This window comes from Phyllobates terribilis, unplaced genomic scaffold, assembly GCF_046119375.1.
Source record: "Phyllobates terribilis strain yellow unplaced genomic scaffold, ASM4611937v1 Scaffold_12__6_contigs__length_324123572, whole genome shotgun sequence".
Lineage (NCBI taxonomy): Eukaryota > Metazoa > Chordata > Amphibia > Anura > Dendrobatidae > Phyllobates > Phyllobates terribilis.
In genome coordinates, this window is record NW_027362772.1 from 35,358,685 (window position 1) to 35,368,161 (window position 9,477).

Sequence of the window (9,477 nt, forward strand, 5' to 3'; positions counted from 1 at the left end):
CTCTACTGTGTGATATTGTCTGCTGAGCTGTGTATCTAATCCTCTACTGTGTGATATTGTCTGCTGAGCTGTGTATCTAATCCTCTCCTGTGTGATACTGTCTGCTGAGCTGTGTATCTAATCCTCTCCTGTGTGATACTGTCTGCTGAGCTGTGTATCTAATCCTATCCTGTGTGATACTGTCTGCTGAGCTGTGTATCTAATCCTATCCTGTGTGATACTGTCTGCTGAGCCGTGTATCTAATCCTCTACTGTGTGATATTGTCTGCTGAGCTGTGTATCTAATCCTATCCTGTGTGATACTGTCTGCTGAGCCGTGTATCTAATCCTATCCTGTGTGATACTGTCTGCTGAGCTGTGTATCTAATCCTATCCTGTGTGATACTGTTTGCTGAGCTGTGTATCTAATCCTATCCCGTGTGATACTGTGTGCTGAGCCGTGTATCTAATCCTATCCTGTGTGATACTGTCTGCTGAGCTGTGTATCTAATCCTCTCCTGTGTGATACTGTCTGCTGAGCCGTGTATCTAATCCTCTCCTGTGTGATACTGTCTGCTGAGGTGTGTATCTAATCCTCTCCTGTGTGATACTGTCTGCTGAGCCGTGTATCTAATCCTATCCTGTGTGATACTGTCTGCTGAGCCGTGTATCTAATCCTATCCTGTGTGATACTATCTGCTGAGTTGTATCTAATCCTATCCTGTGTGATACTATCTGCTGTGCCGTGTATCTAATCCTATCCTGTGTGATACTGTCTGCTGAGCCGTGTATCTAATCCTCTCCTGTGTGATACCGTCTGCTGAGCTGTGTATCTAATCCTCTCCTGTGTAATACTGTCTGCTGAGCTGTGTATCTAATCCTATCCTGTGTGATACTGTCTGCTGAGCTGTGTATCTAATCCTATGCTGTGTGATAGTGTCTGCTGAGCTGTGTATCTAATCCTCTCCTGTGTGATACTGTCTGCTGAGCCGTGTATCTAATCCTATCCTGTGTGATACTGTCTGCTGAGCTGCGTATCTAATCCTCTCCTGTGTGATACTGTCTGCTGAGCCGTGTATCTAATCCTATTCTGTGTGATACTGTCTGATGAGCTGTGTATCTAATCCTATCCTGTGTGATACTGTCTGATGAGCTGTGTATCTAATCCTATGCTGTGTGATACTGTCTGCTGAGCCGTGTATCTAATCCTATCCTGTGTGATACTGTCTGCTGAGCTGTGTATCTAATCCTATCCTGTGTGATACTGTCTGATGAGCTGTGCATCTAATCCTATCCTGTGTGATACTGTCTGCTGAGCTGTGTATCTAATCCTATCCTGTGTAATACTGTCTGCTGAGCCGTGTATCTAATCCTATCCTGTATGATATCATCTGCTGAGCTGTGTATCTAATCCTCTCATGTGTGATACCGTCTGCTGAGCCGTGTATCTAATCCTTTCCTGTGTAATACTGTCTGCTGAGCTGTGTATCTAATCCTCTCCTGTGTGATACTGTCTGCTGAGCCGTGTATCTAATCCTCTCCTGTGTGATACTGTCTGCTGAGCCGTGTATCTAATCCTATCCTGTGTGATACTGTCTGCTGAGCTGTGTATCTAATCCTATCCTGTGTTATACTGTCTGCTGAGCCGTGTATCTAATCCTATCCTGTGTGATACTGTCTGCTGAGCTGTATCTAAGCCAGTACCTTCATACCTGACATGGCAGCGGTCAGCACGGACAGCCATCCTACAGCGAAGGACCAGGAGAAGGTGTACAGTGACCCGAATAACGAGTTGAACACAACGACTGAATGAACCATGGCGGCGAAGCCCAAGAGCGCTGCAGAGACAGAGGAGAGCGCGGAGGTGAGTGTTGGGTGAGTGCTGGGTGAGCGCATGAGTCATCATGCTCTGCTAAGCACGGATAAAACTCCAATTTTAAAAAAACTGTGCTTCCTGTTGCCTCCACTAGATGTTTAGCCATCTGTACATGGATCTCATTGACAGGAACAGACTGGTAGAGCTCCCCCTAGTGGCGACAACAGGTAACTGAGAGTTTTACAAGTCGTTTCTGCTGCTGCACTTACTCATGAGCAAAGAAAATCCGCCTAGGAAATCAAAGCAAGCGAAGGTCCGGATGAGCTCCATAATGCCACAAGTCAGGGAGAGTACAGCAGAAAAGAGGAAAACGACGATCAGGAGGTTCTGGACGTCATCTGCAAGGACAGAAATGAGGGCACCCAAAAAGTCAAAAGAATCCCCAGCAACCAAAGCCCCTGAGTAGCCCCTCTGGAACTATAGTCATTGTTGATAGCGCCACCTAATGGCCATAAAGAGAAGAACTAAGTCAGGTTAGGATCAAGGTGAAGATGATGAGGGTTGTGATCTCCTTACCTGCTCCGATGAGCGTCCCAGAGGAACACGACTCGTTCTCGTCACAAATTATCGTCAAGCCGAAGTGTAAGGACTGAGATGGGACTCGCCCCCAGTGACTGGAGACCATGGCGGAGATCGCCAGCACGCTGGTGCCGAAGAGCAGCAGGACCACCACGTAGGTCAGAAGCTTAGACTGCCAGGACATGCCGCCCGATCACCTGAAGGATCTGCTGTATGAGAAAAGGAGGGGGAGGAGGTGAGCTGTGCCATAATCTACTCTATATAGAGGTGTTATCAGTCATTGTACAGGAGGAGAAGGTGAGCTGTGCCATCATCTACTCTATATAGAGGTGTTATCAGCCATTCATTGTACAGGAGGAGGAGGTGAGCTGTGCCATCATCTACTCTATATAGAGGTGTTAACAGTCATTGTACAGGAGGAGAAGGTGAGCTGTGCCATCATCTACTCTATATAGAGGTGTTATCAGCCATTCATTGTACAGGAGGAGGAGGTGAGCTGTGACATCATCTACTGTATATAGAGGTGCTATCAGTCATTGTACAGGAGGAGGAGGAGGTGAGCTGTGACATCACCTATTGTGAATGGTGGATCCTGTGTTATCTACTGTATATAGAGGTGTTATCAGTCATTGTACAGGAGGAGGAGGTGAGCTGTGCCATCATCTACTCTATATAGAGGTGTTATCAGTCATTCATTGTACAGGAGGAGGAGGTGAGCTGTGACATCATCTACTGTATATAGAGGTGTTATCAGTCATTGTACAGGAGGAGGTGAGCTGTGACATCACCTATTGTGTATGGTGGATCCTGTGTTATCTACTGTATATAGAGGTGTTATCAGTCATTATACAGGAGGGGGAGGAGGTGAGCTGTGCTATCATCTACTCTATATAGAGGTGTTATCAGCCATTGTACAGGAGGAGGAGGAGGAGGTGAGCTGTGACATCACCTATTGTGTATGGTGGATCCTGTGTTATCTACTGTATATAGAGGTGTTATCAGTCATTGTACAGGATGAAGAGGAGGTGTGCTGTGATATCATCTATTGTGAATCGTGGATCCTGTGTTATCTACTGTATATAGAGGAGCTATCAGTCATTTTACAGGAGGAGGAGGTGAGCTGTGACTTCACCTATTGTGAATGGTGGATCCTGTGTCATCTACTATATATAGAGGTGTTATCAGTCATTGTACAGGAGGAGGAGGTGAGCTGTGATATCATCTATTGTGAATGGTGGATCCTGTGTTATCTACTGTATATAGAGGTGTTATCAGTCAGTGTACAGGAGGAGGAGGTGAGCTGTGACATCACCTATTGTGAATGGTGGATTCTGTGTTATCTACTGCATATAGAGGTGTTATCAGTCATTGTACAGGAGGAGGAGGTGAGCTGTGATATCACCTAATGTGAATGGTAGATCCTGTGTTATCTACTGTACATAGAGGTGTTATCAGTGATTGTACAGGAGGAGGAGGTGAGCTGTGACATCGCCTATTGTGAATGGTGGATCCTGTGTTATCTACTGTATATAGAGGTGTTATCAGTCATTGTACAGGGAAATGGAGGAGGTGAGCTGTGACATCACCTAGTGTGAATGGTGGGTCCTGTGTTATCTACTGTATATAGAGATGTTATCAGTCATTGTACAGGAGGAGGAGGTGAGCTGTGACATCACCTATTGTGAATGGTGGATCCTGTGTTATCTACTGTATATAGAGGTGTTACCAGTCATTATACAGGAGGATGAGGTGAGCTGTGACATCACCTATTGTGAATGGTGGATCCTGTGTTATCTACTGTATATAGAGGTGTTATCAGTCATTGTACAGGAGGAGGAGGTGAGCTGTGACATCACCTATTGTGAATGGTGGATCCTGTGTCATCTACTATATATAGAGGTGTTATCAGTCATTGTACAGGAGGAGGAGGTGAGCTGTGATATCATCTATTGTGAATGGTGGATCCTGTGTTATCTACTGTATATAGAGGTGTTATCAGTCAGTGTACAGGAGGAGGATGTGAGCTGTGACATCACCTATTGTGAATGGTGGATTCTGTGTTATCTACTGTATATAGAGGTGTTATCAGTCATTGTACAGGATGAAGAGGAGGTGTGCTGTGATATCATCTATTGTGAATCGTGGATCCTGTGTTATCTACTGTATATAGAGGAGCTATCAGTCATTTTACAGGAGGAGGAGGTGAGCTGTGACTTCACCTATTGTGAATGGTGGATCCTGTGTCATCTACTATATATAGAGGTGTTATCAGTCATTGTACAGGAGGAGGAGGTGAGCTGTGATATCATCTATTGTGAATGGTGGATCCTGTGTTATCTACTGTATATAGAGGTGTTATCAGTCAGTGTACAGGAGGAGGAGGTGAGCTGTGACATCACCTATTGTGAATGGTGGATTCTGTGTTATATACTGCATATAGAGGTGTTATCAGTCATTGTACAGGAGGAGGAGGTGAGCTGTGATATCACCTAATGTGAATGGTGGATCCTGTGTTATCTACTGTACATAGAGGTGTTATCAGTGATTGTACAGGAGGAGGAGGTGAGCTGTGACATCGCCTATTGTGAATGGTGGATCCTGTGTTATCTACTGTATATAGAGGTGTTACCAGTCATTATACAGGAGGAGGAGGTGAGCTGTGACATCACCTATTGTGAATGGTGGATCCTGTGTTATCTACTGTATATAGAGGTGTTATCAGTCATTGTACAGGGAAATGGAGGAGGTGAGCTGTGACATCACCTAGTGTGAATGGTGGGTCCTGTGTTATCTACTGTATATAGAGATGTTATCAGTCATTGTACAGGAGGAGGAGGTGAGCTGTGACATCACCTATTGTGAATGGTGGATCCTGTGTTATCTACTGTATATAGAGGTGTTACCAGTCATTATACAGGAGGAGGAGGTGAGCTGTGACATCACCTATTGTGAATGGTGGATCCTGTGTTATCTACTGTATATAGAGGTGTTATCAGTCATTGTACAGGAGGAGGAGGTGAGCTGTGACATCACCTATTGTGAATGGTGGATCCTGTGTCATCTACTATATATAGAGGTGTTATCAGTCATTGTACAGGAGGAGGAGGTGAGCTGTGATATCATCTATTGTGAATGGTGGATCCTGTGTTATCTACTGTATATAGAGGTGTTATCAGTCAGTGTACAGGAGGAGGATGTGAGCTGTGACATCACCTATTGTGAATGGTGGATTCTGTGTTATCTACTGCATATAGAGGTGTTATCAGTCATTGTACAGGAGGAGGAGGTGAGCTGTGATATCACCTAATGTGAATGGTGGATCCTGTGTTATCTACTGTACATAGAGGTGTTATCAGTGATTGTACAGGAGGAGGAGGTGAGCTGTGACATCGCCTATTGTGAATGGTGGATCCTGTGTTATCTACTGTATATAGAGGTGTTACCAGTCATTATACAGGAGGAGGAGGTGAGCTGTGACATCACCTATTGTGAATGGTGGATCCTGTGTTATCTACTGTATATAGAGGTGTTATCAGTCATTGTACAGGGAAATGGAGGAGGTGAGCTGTGACATCACCTAGTGTGAATGGTGGGTCCTGTGTTATCTACTGTATATAGAGATGTTATCAGTCATTGTACAGGAGGAGGAGGTTAGCTGTGACATCACCTATTGTGAATGGTGGATCCTGTGTTATCTACTGTATATAGAGGTGTTACCAGTCATTATACAGGAGGAGGAGGTGAGCTGTGACATCACCTATTGTGAATGGTGGATCCTGTGTTATCTACTGTATATAGAGGTGTTATCAGTCATTGTACAGGAGGAGGAGGTGAGCTGTGACATCACCTATTGTGAATGGTGGATCCTGTGTCATCTACTATATATAGAGGTGTTATCAGTCATTGTACAGGAGGAGGAGGTGAGCTGTGATATCATCTATTGTGAATGGTGGATCCTGTGTTATCTACTGTATATAGAGGTGTTATCAGTCAGTGTACAGGAGGAGGATGTGAGCTGTGACATCACCTATTGTGAATGGTGGATTCTGTGTTATCTACTGTATATAGAGGTGTTATCAGTCATTGTACAGGAGGAGGAGGAGGAGGTGAGCTGTGACATCATCTATTGTGAATGGCGGATCTTGTGTTATCTACTGTATATAGAGGTGTTATCAGTCATTGTACAGGAGGAGGAGGAGGTGAGCTGTGACATCATCTATTGTGAATGGTGGATCCTGTGTAATCTACTGTATATAGAGGTGTTATCAGTCATTGTACAGGAGGAGGTGAGCTGTGACATCACCTATTGTGAATGGTGGAGCCTGTGTTATCTACTGTATATAGAGGTGTTATCAGTCATTGTACAGGAGGAGGAGGAGGTGAGCTGTGACATCTATTGTGAATGGAGGATCCTGTGTTATCTACTGTATATAGAGGTGTTATCAGTCATTGTACAGGAGGAGGAGGAGGTGAGCTGTCACATCACCTATTGTGAATGGTGGATCCTGTGTAATCTACTGTATATAGAGATGTTATCAGTCATTGTACAGGAGGAGGAGGTGAGCTGTGACCTATTCACCTACTGTGAATGGTGGATCCTGTGTTATCTACTGTATATAGAGGTGTTATCAGTCATTGTACAGGAGGAGGAGGAGGTGAGCTGTCACATCACCTATTGTGAATGGTGGATCCTGTGTAATCTACTGTATATAGAGGTGTTATCAGTCATTGTACAGGAGGAGGTGAGCTGTGACCTATTCACCTATTGTGAATGGTGGATCCTGTGTTGTTTCCCTGTCATCTCTAGAGAATAGTAAGTATGAGTCTAGTATTTGGGATAATGGCCGTATTAAAGTTGTAAATTTTCATTTTTCCCCCATAAATATAATATGAAAAATTAAAAACAACGTTATTATTGTTATTTTTAAAAATGAATTTAACATAAAATTCCTGATTGAATGTTACCAGGTGATGTTCACGTTACATTTCCCTTTATAATCAGATCCCAGTGCCGCAGGGACAGGACAGGGATGGGGTCTTATTATCATGGACAGTACAGAGTTGGGGTCTTAGTCCTATTATCAGGGACAGGAGCCGCTATAATGAACCATATTAAAAACACTGCAACAATAGAAAATATCCACCTTGTCTTCATACGATCGACTATCGGTGGCAACAACCCCCCGAGACTTCAGGACACCCCTAAAACTTTCCTCTCTTCCTTATCACACTGCAGAGGTCCAGGAACTGAGATACAGGGGCTGAGATACAGGGGCTGAGATACAGGGGCTGAGATACAGGAGCTGAGATACAGGGGCTGAGATACAGGAGCTGAGATACAGGAGCTGAGATACAGGGGCTGAGATACAGGGGCTGAGATACAGGAGCTGAGATACAGGGGCTGAGATACAGGGGCTGAGATACAGGGGCTGAGATACAGGAGCTGAGATACAGGGGCTGAGATACAGGGGCTGAGATACAGGAGCTGAGATACAGGGGCTGAGATACAGGAGCTGAGATACAGGGGCTGAGATACAGGAGCTGAGATACAGGGGCTGAGATACAGGAGCTGAGATACAGGAGCTGAGATACAGGGGCTGAGATACAGGAGCTGAGATACAGGGGCTGTTTGTCAGTGTGCTCGTTCTGCAGAATTCCCATATCTCAGCTCCCAGCGCCTCAGTTATGGGGGTCCACAGGGACGGCAGTAATGCTGTAGGGGGTCTGCTTACCTCGCCCCTCGCTGTCCTGTGGGTCTCCAGTATCTGCTGCGTTCTGGCCCCAGGACATTGGTGAATAAGGGACCAGGAAGGAACTTTTGCAACATTATTGCAGTTTCCCTGTAACGTCTGTGGATTTACTCAATGTTCTGGTGTTAGGAAATTATTATCACACATTATACAGAGAAATCACTGCCCGGCACTGATATGGGGGGACTCTAGTCATCCTTCTTATGGGGGCTCTCTGGCCAGCTCTATTATGGGGCTCTCTGGGTATCTCTATTATGGGGGCTCTTGGCCATATCTATCATGGGGGCTCTCTGACCATCCCCGTTATGGGGGCTTTTTGGCCATCCCTGATATGGGGGCTCTTAAGCCATCCTTGTTATGGGGGCACTTTAGCCATCCTTGTTATGGGGGCTCTTTGGCCATCCCTGTTATCGGGGCTCTTTGGCCATCCCTTTTATGGGGGCTCTTTAGCCATCATTGTTATGGGGGTCTTTAGCCATCCCTGTTATTGGGGTTCTTTGGCCATCCCTGTTATGGGGGCTCTTTGGCCATCCTTTTTATGGGGGTCTTTGGCCATCCCTGTTATGGGGACTTTTTGGCTATCCATGTAATGGGGGCTCTTTGTCTCTCCATGTTATGGGGGCATTGTTATAGTATCATGTTATGTCCTTGCTAAGGGGGTACTGTGGCCATTTCTTTTATGATGGCACTATGATTATCTCTGTTGTGGGGGATTTCTTGCTGTCTCTGATATTGGGGTACTGAGTCAGACTTTATTATTATTCCTGAAATGTCAAAGGGGTTTTCAGAGACTTTAACATTGATGTCTGATGTCTTATAAACAAGAGGAGGTCTGAAGCCCCCGCGGTCACATAGGGGGCAGTGGTATTAAAATGGCTCACACAGTGGGGGACCCAGGTAGTGCATTTGTGTGGGGTCCCTGGAGCTTAGGAGGTTATTGCCCAAAGAGCAAGTTTTCCCCTATCTATAGTGCAAGGAATAACTTGCTGATCTGTGGGGGTCCGATCGCTGTCACCCTGGAGAAAGCTGAATATGGCGCTCCGCTATTTATGGAAGTTCCATCGACAATAAATGAAGAGGGTGTCAAGTATGCAGACCCCTTTCTTGGGAGCACTTGGGGTCCAGAGTGGTTGAATCCCTTGTTGTTAGCAAGTCATGTTCTGTCCTATGGATAAGGAACAACCTGCGTTAAAAATATTCCATCTGGACCTGTTCATCCAAAGCCTCCTGGTTCATGAATGGAATCCCAGACTACAGTGGAAGGTGACACTGAGGATGTAATAAAAACTTACTTAACGGGGTTATTACCATCTTCACATGTTGATATTGTTGGATAGAGCGCATAAAAATGAA